Below are 14,475 nucleotides of genomic sequence, written 5' to 3'. Positions count from 1 at the left end.
CCCTTGAGCTCTGGCAGCCTGTGCCATGCCCACTGCCTTCTGGAGCAAAGCCTTTCCTTGTGTCATCTCTCCCCTCCCCCCCAGCTCTGTGCCATTCCCTCTGCTGTGGGCTGAAGAAACCCAGGGCCCTAAGCGCTCCTTGTACGTCTTGCTGTCTGGACTCTTCACCATCTTCATATTCTGCCTTTGGATGACCTCTAATACTTCTTTGTCCTTACGTCCTGATCCCCCCAAAGCTGCACACCAAACCTGAAGTAAAGCTGCACCAGTGCACTGTACATCATAGAGATTGGCTGAAATCCTTTAGCAATTCTGATTAATTTTTATTCCTCACAGAAATCTATTTTCTTTACCACAGAGCAAAGCTGTGGTGGTGCCAGTCTGGTCTCTCAAGACGGGTTGGAATCCAGCAAACTTTGTTTTGAATGCTTGTTTTCTTGTACTGGTGTGTTTGCCTTACATTTCTGCTCTTCATATCAGTAGTACTCATGTAAACACAGTATTTCTCAGATTGCCTTCAGTAGAACTTTTAGTGGTTGCTAGATAAGGATTTTTACTCTCTGAATTGGATTTTTCAGTAGGACAGTTCCCTAACTGTAAACTACTCTTCTTGTAATGAGATGCCAGCATGAAATCTCTATTTACCATGATTAGTTCCAATTGCGCATTCTTTAGGCGAAGTGGTTGTTTAAAATCAGCAACTTAAATACTGAAGGCAATAACACCCAAGAGGTTGGTTAATGACCAAAGTAGATGGCAAGCCCGGGCCTGGAAGCTGGTGCTTCTGCCTTACGTAGGGCTGCCCATGGCTGGGTGTCCTAAACATGCAGAAGTCAGCTTGCATGTAAGGACTAAATGTGTCCGTGGAGTTGCAGTAATGCTCTTAAGCAAACACTGCTTAAATCTTGGCAAATAGGAGCATTTGTGTGTGTGCACTGGCAAACTGAGCTATTCTAAATAGCTCTTGTAAAGATTGTTTTATAAAGATGTATTAGAGCATGGATTCTGAAAATCTAGTAAGCTTAGAATGCTCTGTTCCAGCTGTTCTGCATGTTGTGCTAGCGTGTGAATTGCTTTTTAAGGGTAGATTAATGTTTCTTGAAATATTATGAATACAAACCAATAAATTAAGGCTTAAACTCCTTCCCACTGTTCATAATTCACTGTTTCGGCAGTAATTCTATTAACAGCTTACTTATTGGTGGTCCCTAATGCATTTTTTAAATACAGTATCTTTAAAATGTATATTTAGTTAAATTACTGTTGTTCTAGCTTTATTACTGGCATCACCACTGTGTAGATATTCTGGTATATTAAGTAGTCTTTAATTTTAATTTTTTGGCCAATTTTGCCTTGGTAACCTATAGCTTCTGTGGGCCAATTTATTAGGTAGAGTTGTTGTAGGCTTCAGTGAAGTGTGAGATGAATATTTCCTTATCCTGACATCCATGTAATGCAGTGGATCTTTAATACTTTTACTGTACGCTCATTTCTGCCATCAGTATCACTTTTTCTTTTTAGTTATATTGTCACTTCAACTTAAAACTTAATGTTAAAATAATTATCTTTACAAGTTAAAAACTGGTTAAATTCACAAGGAATTAAATTACCTCATTTATTTCCTCTGCTTGTTTACAAGCTTTCGCCTGTCTCACTTTGCTGTTCTTGTTACTTAGGAAATGCACTTCAGAACAGAGCACTTTCTGTCACAGAGTGGTAGGACTATTGCACTAAAATATAAAAGCTTTATATGAAAAGCCTTTATATATATTTCCTGTGATATATATGTCAATGAATTAAAGCAGGAAAAAATAATAAACAGCTAGAGAAGACTTCTGTGTGACTCAGGATAAGCCTGATAATTTCTAAGTTATGGATTAGAAATTAACCCAACTATTAATTTGATGATAGGAAGTAATCATTCAATAGTTAATGTTACCACTTGATATCAAGTAGTCCTAATAGCACACTTCAAATACTGAAATGATGCACTGTGAGTTGCAAATGTTACTTTAAATCTGTGAGCACTTAGCAAGCTATAGTGGGAAAGAATGATAGGGACATGCAATGCTGAGCAAAGACCTTCGAATTCCTAGTAGCCCCCAAAGACAGCAGCAGCTGTTAAATCTGATCCTACTTATCTGTGTTTACATACTGTTGTCAACATAGCTAAAGATCTTTGCTATTTCATACCTGGTGTTGCTTAATTATAGCAGCAAAATCAAGGTCAGTACAAAAAGAAGTGAGAAGCATTTTGTATACTTGATACAGTTTTGAGTCAAATTTATCAGAGGTACTGAGCCCCAGGCAGCTGCTGACCCCTTTTCAATTTAGGTTGCTTTGCATATGTGAAATTATACCTAGTTACGGTTCTGAAAATGCAGGCATTCAACAGTGTTTCTTAAAACACTCTCCTAAATCTTTCTTCAGCACGCCTGCAGAAGGTTGAGGATGCTGCTTCAGCAAAAGTGACTCCAGAGTGACTTAAGTGGCATTTTTACGAAGGTTGTTCTAAATCCTTTTGACTAAAACTTGAGTTGGGCTGGAAACAAACTTAGGCTCTGACCTCTCCTGAAGTTGAAAATTTGAGACTGAATTCTTCAGTTTTCAGGTGTGCTTTTGAATCATATGCAAGAATGATGGTGGAATACAAATCGTGTTTTCTCTGTGTAATTCTCCTAAAGAATATTCAAATATTATGAAACTTAAGAAATGAGATCATGAGTTTTCTTCCTCGAGGAAACTAGTAGTAATATATTTGATTGTGATGAGTTTTTTCAGGAGGTGATTTTAGACATAAGTGAGCCCAGAATAGGTTTTTTTTCCCTCATGAACTAAAAGGCTTTCAGTAACACTGTGCTGATCTAATCACAGATGAGGTAGTCATTTTACACAGGAACTCCTTCCATCTTGTTTATTACAGCTGGATGTCTGTCACTTTGTAAGATGATATTAGACTAAAATCTAAAATATTACTATCCTGTTATTTTACTGAGAGAGTTCTTGTTTTGATGGGAAGTTATTTACTGAAGTGAACTCTGTCAGTTCAATCAAGAGGAGCATGTTTGGCAGAGGCAAGCAGTATGCAGTAGAATCTGTCCCCGAAGTACTTGAATCAGGATGGTGCATTGCATGCCTGAATTACATTATACATTTGTGGTTTGTTTGTTTGTTTTTTTTAATTAGTTTTTTTCAGAACACAGTAATTCACAGAATGCTTGCTTAAGACTTTATAGGTGACGTTTCTCCTGTTAACCTTTAGACAACTGAATTGAGACATGTATTGAGCTGGAAAGTGCTTTTCAAGCCTTTGTCAGATTTCCAGTTTGTAGAATTTGTCTCTGATTTACTGTCCTGGTCTGCTGCTATTGTAACAGGTGTGAGAGCAAAAATACCCATGATGAAATTTTGCTGTAATGTTTTGTTAAGTGTGATAATTGGTCCCAAACTAGTATTTAAAGAACGTGAGATTAAACTGGACCCCTTTCCAAATGTGTTTCAAAATTGCACAGTAGATCATGTGTCTGATCTGTGAAGTATACAGTTTATCTGCCAAATTAGGAACTTTTCTCTTTGTACACCTCTTTGGGAGCACAGGAGAGATGAATATTTATCCCAAGCTAATGATGATTTGTTTGGATACAAAAGTGCCAGATGGAACTCTGAAGTGTTCTTCTGGTTGGAGTAAATACTTGCTGGGCAAACCAGAAGATGCATGAAAGAGTAAGAACAGTTTTGCCATTTACCTCTAGAAGCGCACTATTGCCTTAGCTCTTTGAGATGCTTCTGGAGGTTACTCCAGTCTTGGTTATGCTATCACTTGGGAGCACCTTAGATGAGAAAGTGCAGTCCAGTATGTCACAGTTGTCTGTGCAAATGTATGGGTACCTAGGTAGGTGCTTGTACTGGGTCAATCTAGCTGTTCTCCTTGTGCTAAGTTCCACAGAGGAAGCATGTTTAACCTTAGTCAGGCATTTTTTAAAAGAAGCAATTTGGATTTTTATATTTAGAACGTAGAGACAAGAAAGGAGAAAAGTCTTAACCCTTCCTGCACACACTCCTTCAGTCCAAGGTTAGTTCTGCTGAAGTCTGCAGTCCCTTGTGTGCCTTCTTGTCGGGACTTCTGAGGCTTTATATTCCACTATCTTCTTTTAATGTGGCAACTGACCAATAAATGGTAGATAATTACAAGAAGGTGTGATAAGAAGATGCAATCTGCTAGCCTGGTATTCATTTGTTTGCTTTACTGCTCACATGAATGCAAAAGTGAATCCTTAAGTACTGTCCATTCATAACTGACACTTAATAAACTATCTTCTTTTTCTAGAAATGCAATTCTATAGTATTTTACTCCATAAAAACTTATGAATAATCACAGAATTGAATCACAGAATTGTAGGGGTTGGAAGGGACCTCCAGAGATCATCAAGTCCAACCCCCCTGCCAAAGCAGGTTCCCTACACCAATAATGCAGTCTTACTGCTTTCGTTTTAGGGTATAAGTGTTTAAGATCTATTATAAATGTTGGGACTTAAAGACATTGGTAAATGGTGAGATATGTTTATGCACATCTAATTGAAGGTAGAAATGATTGGCAAACATCAATCGAATTATTTGTACTAATCTTAACATGGCTACCTAATGAAATTATGCCTTGTCACTGGTGGTAAACATTAATTTCATTGACTTATGTGCCTCTGAATAGTTTTACTCAAAAAATCTGAAAGGAGTACCATGCAGTCATCTTTTCTGTGTATTCTTAGCCACTGCATGGAACTCTGAATGAATTTATTAGGAAAAAATATCATCTAGTCTTTTATAAGAAAGTTTAAATGTCAGGAGTGAAGTCATTAAACTTAATGATACTGTAGGTGTATACACACCACTCATCACAAGACTGTTTTTCATAGAGAGTACAGAAAATATGTAGACTCAAACCATTATTTTCACATTCTGTGGAGGTGCAAAAAAGCATAGATATATAGATATTCTATTTGATAGAAATACTTAAAACGTGAAAGCAAATTGAATTTCTTACCCCTTTACTAAGGTTCTGTTCATCCATTTAAAAGTCATAATTCTAATAAACTTTCACTGACTGCTACTACAACCAGTAGCTGAATGGAGGGACTGCAGATTCTAGGTTGGTAAGTTTGTCATGGAGAATGGTGCATACTTTTAATTTTTTTTCCATAGTGAGATCATACCTTTGTATTGACTCATGTAGAAACAGGCATTAATAAAAGAATGAACCTCTCCAGAGGGATTATTTTAGGTGTGTTGATGACCAATCAAAAACAAATGAAAATAACCCTGCATTAATACATCTTCAGTTGTTGTTGGCACTGTACTTTTTAGTACAATAGCTGCTGCTTCTGTGGCCTTCCCTAGGCAATACAAAACGTGACAAGGCACACTCTTATTTTTATTGGGCTTTCAAGTCTGTCACCTTCTGAAAAACACACTGCTTCCATGTTTGTGCAGTCTGCTCAAACATTTAGTAGTTGTTTTATGTAATTTCTCAAATGTTTTAATTTGTGTGATTTTCCCACTTAATAATTGTATTCAGTAAAATATAGCTTTACAAAGTTTGATTGTGACCACACTTACACCATCTGATGTTTTCTACCTTATATTGATTGTCAAAGGCTCTTACTACAGAGCTGAGTAATGCTTTTGGATCTCATGCTTACAAATATTTGGTGATCCACTGAAAAATTGCACTGAGAGCCATGTTATGGAGGGACTTCTTTTTTTATCAGCTTCTGTGAGCTGGAACTAGCGTGTCAAGAGGCAAAGATTTGCCATTTAAGTATAGGTACCTGATTCTTCAACTTGTATGTACTTTTCTTTACCAATTCTGGCAGGCTTTACGTATCATGTATCTAGTTTGTATATCTCATTTGCTTTGCAGTCATGTATAGCCACTCTAATGCTGTGGGTTTTTTTAATATCCTTAGCATAGATAAATTGCTGCTATTGTGACTTCAGTTCACCTACAAGAAAAGGTAGCTTCATACCTGCTGGTGCAGGTCTAACTGTTATGAGCTTTACTTGCTCATTCCTTACCATAATTGTGCACTGCTTGAGAATATAGAATGCTTTCAGGCTACCACTTTGCAAGAGACTGTTAAAAACAGAGAGAGAGCTCCCCATTTTACTTTATCTGCACACCACTGACACATTTGTACCATGTTACTTCTTCAGGTATAAATGAAACACCCTCTTTGCATCTTGGTCTGCATTGTCTGAAACTGTACAGAGTTTGAGAAATTTATAATGTCTGATATATTGCAGTTTATTCTCTGCAGATTTAGTGTTCTCTTAGTAATTACTGGAAGGTAAAAAGGTAATTGCCAGACATTTGTCTCAGTTCCAGCTCTAAGAAAGAGGCCATGTGAAAGGACTCAGTACTCTCTTCCATGGATATTTCTATTAATAATCTAGATAGTAAATGGTACCTAGTAAGCAATGTAACAAGAAGTTCATGGTATGTCTGAGTAAAATATAATGTTAACTTGTTCTATGCAAGTTGGATTTTTAATGGTAATGCTCTTTCTTGCTCTTTTTTCTTCTAATACATAATACATTTCCCTTATTAAAATGAGTGAAAATGAATGTATTAAAATTCACTTTGTAACCTAGACATGAACTGAGTTTGCAATGCTTTCTGGAAAGGAAGAAATCTTTCCAGTGAGAGGGGGGAAGAGGGGAGGGATGGAAAAAGTATTTTTTTTGTGAGCTATTGAGTAAGTTTTGTCTGGTGGTGGGGAAAAAATAATCTCATACAAAATTAGTATGTAACATCTGACTAAACTTTGTCAAAACTTTTTCTAAGTGAATTAATCATGTTTAAAATCTGTATGCCTGAAGTTTAAAACAAAACCTCAGCCTAGCTCAGAAAGCTGGTCTTTCTGTATGCAGTGAAATATTGAGAATTGACCTTATTTGCTATTCAAACCTTTTGAGTCTGCTGATGTAAACTAGAAAAATAATGTAAGTAGGAAGACTTGGCAACTTTGTGAAAGATGCTGTGTGGAAAAGGTCTGAGTGTATGTTGAATGGCATTTGAAAGGTGGAAAATGAATTACTCGGGACTGATAAGCAGCGTGCACTTAGGTGTGCTGAAATTGGGTTTTCTATAGGAATCTACCTTTAAAGGCTATTTTGGTGGTATTGCTTCTCTGACCAAAGATGTGACTTTTCTCACTTACTATTTTAGGGTTGATAAGACTTGTTCCAAGTGTGTCTTTGAATAATGTGGATAACCCAAGTAGGACTTTATGCCAGGGCCTGTGCTCTACTGCTTTTGCTTTGTGAAAACTTGAGCAGTGTCTTAAGCAAGAAAAGAAATTTGTATTTCTTGCTAAAAGATATTGGCTCAATTTGGGTCACATAATCTAATAACAAAGTTTCTGTGCTACTAAGTTTTCATAATGATTTCTACTTGAGAGTAGGACTACTAATAATGAATTAACACTAATGCTTAATGCAGTAGGAACTTTCAGAAGAGGATTCTATTTGTTCATTAATGGCTTTCTATTTCTTTCTATGGGTTTTCTCTGATTTTTTTTTTTTTTTTTTTTTTCCCAAAGAATAAGAAGTTTTGGTGACAGTTGTGGAATAAAATGACTTGTAGAAATGTGGCATTAATACTGTCTTTGTACAAGCTTAGTGCTGAATTTTCAAGTGCACCATTGTGTTGACTGTGCAGTCCACCCTGGATATCGAGGACAAAATTGTAGGCTTGTTAAAAGTACCATAGGGTAACAGAGTTGGAACAGCTGAAACAAAAATAGCCCAATGACAAATCATATGGATTGCCTGTTTGTTTTCTCAGGCAGGATGAGTTGACTGCTGTCTCACAGCTGCAGCCCGGCTCCTCAGCTCCTTATGCAGAGGAATTGCTGCATGGCAGAACAAAGGTCGCAGAGCAGATAACTCTATCCCTTTCACCTTCCCAGGGAGCATGTCACAACAAGTACTAAAGGCATGTTTGCAGGAAGGCAAAACTATCTCAGCTGTTCAAGGCATGTTCATTAAAAATACTGGCTTGTAGACTTGATGCAGCATACAGAGCCAAGTCTGTATTAAGCACAACAGCTGTTTTTGGACTAGCCTTGAAATAAATTTCCCATGTCTTCTTCCTTACCAGAAGTAAGCAGTGTTAATAGGATGACAGATCATTCTAGTAAGAGTGTAAATCTGTATGCTGTGCATATTCCTAAATAGAATGCCCTCTCAATATTAAAGATCTTACATTAAGTTTAATTGTATTTGGGTATTTGTAATTCTATCAAAGCTGTCTGTTTCGGGTAAAACAGTTGTTTAAGACAACCTTCCAATGCCCTTCTGCCATTAATAGGAATACCTTTCCTGACATCCTCTGATAGCTCAAATAATAACAAGAAAGATGCGATAGAAAAGGTTTTTAGTGGAACTGATGCGTTTGTTCTGATGTTGCCATGCAAATTGCCATATCTTTTTTGTTGCTGTCTCTTATGCTAGTTAAAGTTAGTATTGCTGTAGTTCTGTAGGAATGATACCTCATGAGCGACCTAACTTCTCTATGTAACAAGCATGACAGGCTGACAGTACATCAAAATGGTCCAACCTGTGCCATGTACATACTTGTTTCCTTCTGGGAACGGAGTAAACTTTGTCATACAAACACATGGATGCCTAATCTTTGCTAAAGTATGAGAAGCCTAGTAACAATCTGGAAAAGGAATTCTACTGAAAATATTTCAGTTTCATGAGACGTCAGTTGTTCTGGAATTGCAGGGGTCTCTCAGACCAACATTTTCAGCAGTGAAAATTGTTGTACAGCTTGCGAATTTCCAGATCTGTTTTCAAGCGAAATGTTCTGATATCATCTCTGCTATCCCTGGCCTTTGTCCAGTAGTGATTGAAGACCATTTCTAAAATAATCATAGATGGAAACTAGGCTAAGGACCCTGGCATCGTTATCTTGAAGGGCTACATTCTGTGAGGTGAGATTAGTTTGGGAGCTCATTTTGCCAGGTAACACTGATCCATCGAAATCATTTCATAAACTGAAGTGACTGTTCAAATGGAGAGTTGATTCACTGTAAAATAAAAGGAATCTTAGATTTCAGTGTATGCGTAAAGAAATCTCTGGAGTATCACTGATGTTTGATCTTTGAATTTAGCTTTGTTTAATGTCAGCATACTGTAAGTTTTTGGTGGATGAACATCTGAAAGGATGCTCTTTCCCCATTTCTGTGCCTGTTGGCACATAAAGTTGCATTGGTTTACAGATTTGTAGTTATTAGATTCCTTACAAATATTCAGGAATCTTTTTTATACAAAAGTTCTGTTAGCTAAAATAAAACTTTTCAGGGTAAGCAGTAGGTTCCCTTTTGTGTAAATGGTGCGTGTTAGGAAAATGCTCAAAGATGGTAGCAGAGGGGCTGTTAAAATATTTTGGGCAGGAATCAAAGGGCAAAAGCCTTCAGTGTTCTTCAACCAAAAGAACTGAGGCTGAGCATGTGGAAATGCTGTGTATGTTCTTACTTCATAACCACAAATTTTGAGAAGTTAAAGAATGGTCTAGAGGTCACCTGGACTTTCTGGCAGGAGGGGAGCAGTGCGATTCTTTACATCTTTTCAGAGGATCAAGTAAGGGCAAAAGGACAAGGAAAAAAGATAGTGAGGACAAATGATGCGTGTGGCGATATCTCCAGTTGTACAGTACTATGGTTCTAATGTACTACAGCTGTAGTGCTCCAGAATGAATGCTGCTTTTAAGAAGCGAAAATACTGAGGCTTAATTGGTTGTAAAAAATACTGTGAGTGTAGTTGTGGGAGTAGTTTCACTTGTTCTAAAAGCTCTTTCTGTGTAAGGAATGGATAGAAAACAAAGTTATTGCACAAGCTAGCAGGTGACTGTGCGTTAACCTCTGAATCTTGCCATCTGCTTATCGTGTCAAGTGAATAAAGCTCGCAGGTAGCAGTGCTAGTGGGACCATGGTTAGATTATCTGATCCGAATTCGTATAGCTGTAATGAAATATAGGAACAAATATCCATGTGACTCAACTTGAGATAGTAACACCACTTAAGTCCTAATGTCCCTCTTCTTTAAAGGGGCTTACTTTTTAAATGTTTTTTTGGTGGGAGAGAGGAGGGGAGAGGGGAAAAGGGGGTTAGAATAATGTAGTGGGGAAGAATTAACTGAAAAAATGTAATGCTGTTCCTACCAACAAATGGATATATGATCTTCTTTCACATAGGGTAGCATGCTAATAAAATTAAGACTGAAAATGCTCTACTGTGAACTTTAGCACAAAATATGGTGTGTGTTTGTTTGTTTGTTTTAGCATTGTGAAGGCTAAGGGAATCCAAAAGTCTGAGGACTTGACTTGTGTTAAGATCAGTATCTGTTGATGGGGAGTGCTTAGATCTAAAAACAGTGCATCAATGGCAAGAGAGTGGAAAATAGATGACAGCAAACTGAGAGGAGAATCAAAGGTACAGCTGATAGAGGGATCTCTGAGGGAAGCGTTCGAGTAATGCTTACATAAGGTATTAGTGCAAATGAAGTAATGCTTGTAAAATAATGGATAAGTCATTAAAATTCTTCCTGAGAGTTTTGTAATGTTGCTAAAGATTGCATTTTGGGGAGGGGAAGACAAGTGATTTTAAATAAATAATTAAGTAAAAGTTGTGTGGTCTTTTTCGGCAGATAAGAACTAGGCCATGTTGCTCTATTCCTTGCCAAAATCACTTCAAGACCGTCTAACCTCGAGACTGTCTAAAGAAGGGCATTTTGTTTTGGGGATGGCTCATTCAATGACCACTGCTGGTTTTAGGACAGATGGAATCTGACTAATAACAAGAAAACCATTAGCTGTAAGTACAGCCGTTATAATTAAAACTCATGCCTCCAGGCACCTAAAAAAGAAGCCAAGAATCTTGACTACGGGATATGCCCTTATAGTAGGACACTTCTTTCTTTCTGTATGCAAAGACTTGATAGCTACAAATTATTGTGCTTCTAGATGAATCAATATATTGCCTTGTGTCTAATGAGTTATAACAATGGAACATATACTGGTTTATGTTTTTATCTTTTCTGATTCTATAAATTAATTGGTTACATCAATGACTACTAAAGGTTGCATTTGGTATATGCATAGGTACACTGAAATCAGGTTTACTTCTGGGGAAAATTAACATAGTTAGACTAGTTATTAAAGAATGGTGTACAATGTCAGGATTGAATATTTCATACTGATCTGGGAAGTTAGCCTTTATACTGATTGGCAAAATGTCTCCCTGTTGTGAAAGCCACATAAAATAACAAATATATAACAAAGTTATAACAAAGCTAAGGAAGTGTGGGATAGAAGAGTGGACAGTGAGGTGGGTTGAAAACTGGCTGACTGGCAGAGTGCAGAGGGTCGTCGTTGGCGGTGCAGAGTCTGGTTGGAGGCCTGTAAGCAGCGGTGTTCCTCAGGGGTCGGTGCTGGGTCCGGTCTTGTTCAACATCTTCATCAATGACCTTGATGAGGGGATAGTGGCCATCCTCAGCAAGTTTGCTGATGATACAAAGTTGGGAGGATTGGCTGACACGCCTGAAGGCCGTGCTGCCATTCAGTGAGATCTGGACAGGCTGGAGAGCTGGGCAGAAAAAAAAACGGATGAGGTTTAACAAAAGGAAGTGTAGAGTCTTGCATCTGGGGAGGAATAATTCCATGCACCAGTACAGGTTGGGGGATGAGCTGCTGGAGAGGAGCTCTGCGGAGAGGAACCTGGGTGTCTTGGTGGTCGACAGGTTGGCCATGAGCCAGCAGTGTGCCCTTGTGGCCAAGAGGGCCAACGGCGTCCTGGGATGCATTAAAAAGAGCGTGGCCAGCAGGTCGAGGGAGGTGATCCTCCCCCTCTACTTTGCCCTGGTAAGGCCTCATTTAGAGTATTGTGTCCAGTTCCAGGCTCCTCAGTACAAAAAAGACTCTTAGAAAGAGTCCAGCGGAGGGCCACAAAGATGGTGAAGGGCCTGGAGCATCTCTCCTATGAGGAAAAGCTGAGTGAACTGGGTCTGTTCAGCCTTGAGAAAAGTAGGCTGAGAGGAGACCTGATCCAGGTCCATAAATATCTAAGGTGTGGGGGGCAGAATGACGAGGCTGGACTCTTTTCAGTGGTGAGTGGAAACAGGACAAGGGGAAATGGCCGGAAACTGCAGCATAGGAAGTTCTGCACAAATGTGCACAAGAACTTCTTTACAGTGAGGTGACGGAGCACTGGAACAGGCTGCCAGGGAAGGTGGTGGAGTCTCCTTCTCTGGAGATGTTCAAGACCTGCCTGGATGCCTTCCTGTGCGAGCTGGTGTAAGGAACCTGCTTTGGCAGGGGGTTGGACTCGATGATCTCTTTTTGGCTTAAATTGCATAGGGAGGTTCCAGATGGTGAATTTTGATTTATTATTGTTGTTGAATTGAAAATTGAATTCCTGGGATGAAAGGCTGGCACCATTTATGTCTCAGTACGCTTTATTGTTTTCTCTCCTTGGATGATAAATACTGTGAGATCTTTTTATGTGTAAGATAACTGTGTAGATGTGATGGTATCCAAAGCTTGAGAGTTAAAGGCATAAGTTCTGTATGTAGAATATGGCTCATTCTTGATGAAGTATTTCTGGCTACTCATTCTGTCTCTAATCCACGCGTACTTCCCAATCCATGTTGAAAAGAACCCATGGAAGATGGATAACTAAGTTAAGGGGAATGCAAATAATTGATGCAAATGAAAGACCAAGCTCGATTTGACCGCTTTTTAAATATTTGGCTTTTGATTATTGCTCTTTTTAAATGTTAAAGTGATTATAAACTGTATTTTTCTGTAGATACGTTCATAATGGAAAAGCACTGGAGCCATAACTGTTGAAAAGTCATACTTGTATCTTAACTGTTACTTCTAATGTAATGTTTAAGGATGCACCCTGTAAATCGAAGGACTCCTCAAAATCCATGTTTTCATTCTTTGCAAGACCTTACCCTCAAAATCAGAAAGAAACCTGTCCAGTAGTTTGCCATCTATGCTGAAATGGTGCCTTTTGTAGTTATATTGTACAGAAGAACACAGTAATGCTCCTTAATGCTTCTTGGTACACGTGCAAAAAAGTTTCAGGACTTTCCTTGGTTATAAAACAGATTATCACAACATCACTGATTTTCCTGAAGGATTCCTGATGCCTGGTTATATCAAAAAATCACTGCAGTTACTGTGTTGAACATTACATTACTCAACTATTTAAAACAAAGGAAAAATGGAACCCACATCTAATTGAGTGAAGTTATTATTTCTTGCCCTCTGGGAAGAATAAGGACAACTCTGCAGGTAAAATGGTTTGAAAAGTTGTGAGCTGCAGGGAAAAAATGCAATTACTTCACCTGTAAAATGATTAATGTAACAAGCATGAGATTTTTCAAGCAATGGAAGCAGATCCATTTCAGTTTTTGTAGTATCAATTTTTTCCTCGTGAGGAATTCTGAACTGCAAATAACTGAACAGCAATGGAGGAAAAAACAAAACTGGTAGAATTATCTTGGTAGATCATAAAGCCAAGATATTTTAAGCAATTTTCTCTTCCAGTTCTGTTTTTTAATTGCCTGATGCTGATCTTAATAGCATCCCTGGTTTATCAAAGCAAAATACTTCGTTTCCTTCTGTATGGCTACTTGATATTCTTACCTGTAACGTAAGTTGACTTCTCCACAGGCATCCAAGTTAATCTCATGAGATAGGTATTGATAATGGTCCCCAGGTAAAGCAAGTGGAAATAGCAGAGCCTTTTTAGCAGAGTGAAGTGGTGTTCTAGAGGCCTTAGTTTCACAAAACACTTGCAGCTTGCTGCAGGGAAGGATAATAGAAAACTTTTGTAAACAAAACTCCACACTCCTCCTCCTTTGACTTGTGTTCTGCTTGGCTGTATTTTCTATTCCACAGATCATTTTGTCTGTCACACTATGTAGCATACCTAAAGGGATTGCATTCTGAATGAGCCTGTCTGTGTGAACCGTAACTGTCTAGAAATTGTGTTTTTGTGACATATGCCAAGCTTCCCAGGGGGTGGATGGGAAAGGTTGCTTTGTATAATTTATCCTTCTGCTTATTAGCTTCCCCTTCCTGGGGTGGGCAGAGAATTCTTTGATACAGAAATGTAGAATTATGTCTCAGTAGTTTTGTGCTTAGGTCACTGTTACTTCAGTCTGTGCAGCTTTAGAAATGTGTACCCTGAAAAAATTACTTTGTTTCTCCCCTTCCTTCTCACAAATAACCTGGACAGTTGTGTGCAGTAGATAACAACATTTTTCCAGGTAACTAGAAGTGCCCTGAGGAAGTTTGCACCTCTGTTCTGAATGATTGTATGATATGTATTGAACTGTTTTTGTTAAATACTTGTGTATTAAAGATGGTTCCAGGTTATCCAGGTGGTGGTAGGATGTACTGTC

The 14,475-nt window shown here is 38.3% G+C and overlaps 1 protein-coding gene across 2 annotated transcripts in view; it reads left to right on the top strand.

Annotated features, from left to right (window-relative positions):
* IQSEC1 (IQ motif and Sec7 domain ArfGEF 1) overlaps nucleotides 1-14,475 on the top strand; it is a gene marked incomplete at both ends in the record, with an annotated part of 310,805 nt that overhangs the window by 45,001 nt on the left and 251,329 nt on the right. The gene's annotated exons all lie outside the window — the stretch shown is intronic.

This window comes from Tetrao urogallus (assembly GCF_951394365.1).
Source record: "Tetrao urogallus genome assembly, chromosome: 10".
NCBI classification, from domain to species: domain Eukaryota; kingdom Metazoa; phylum Chordata; class Aves; order Galliformes; family Phasianidae; genus Tetrao; species Tetrao urogallus.
This window is presented reverse-complemented; position numbering and strand designations above follow the sequence as displayed.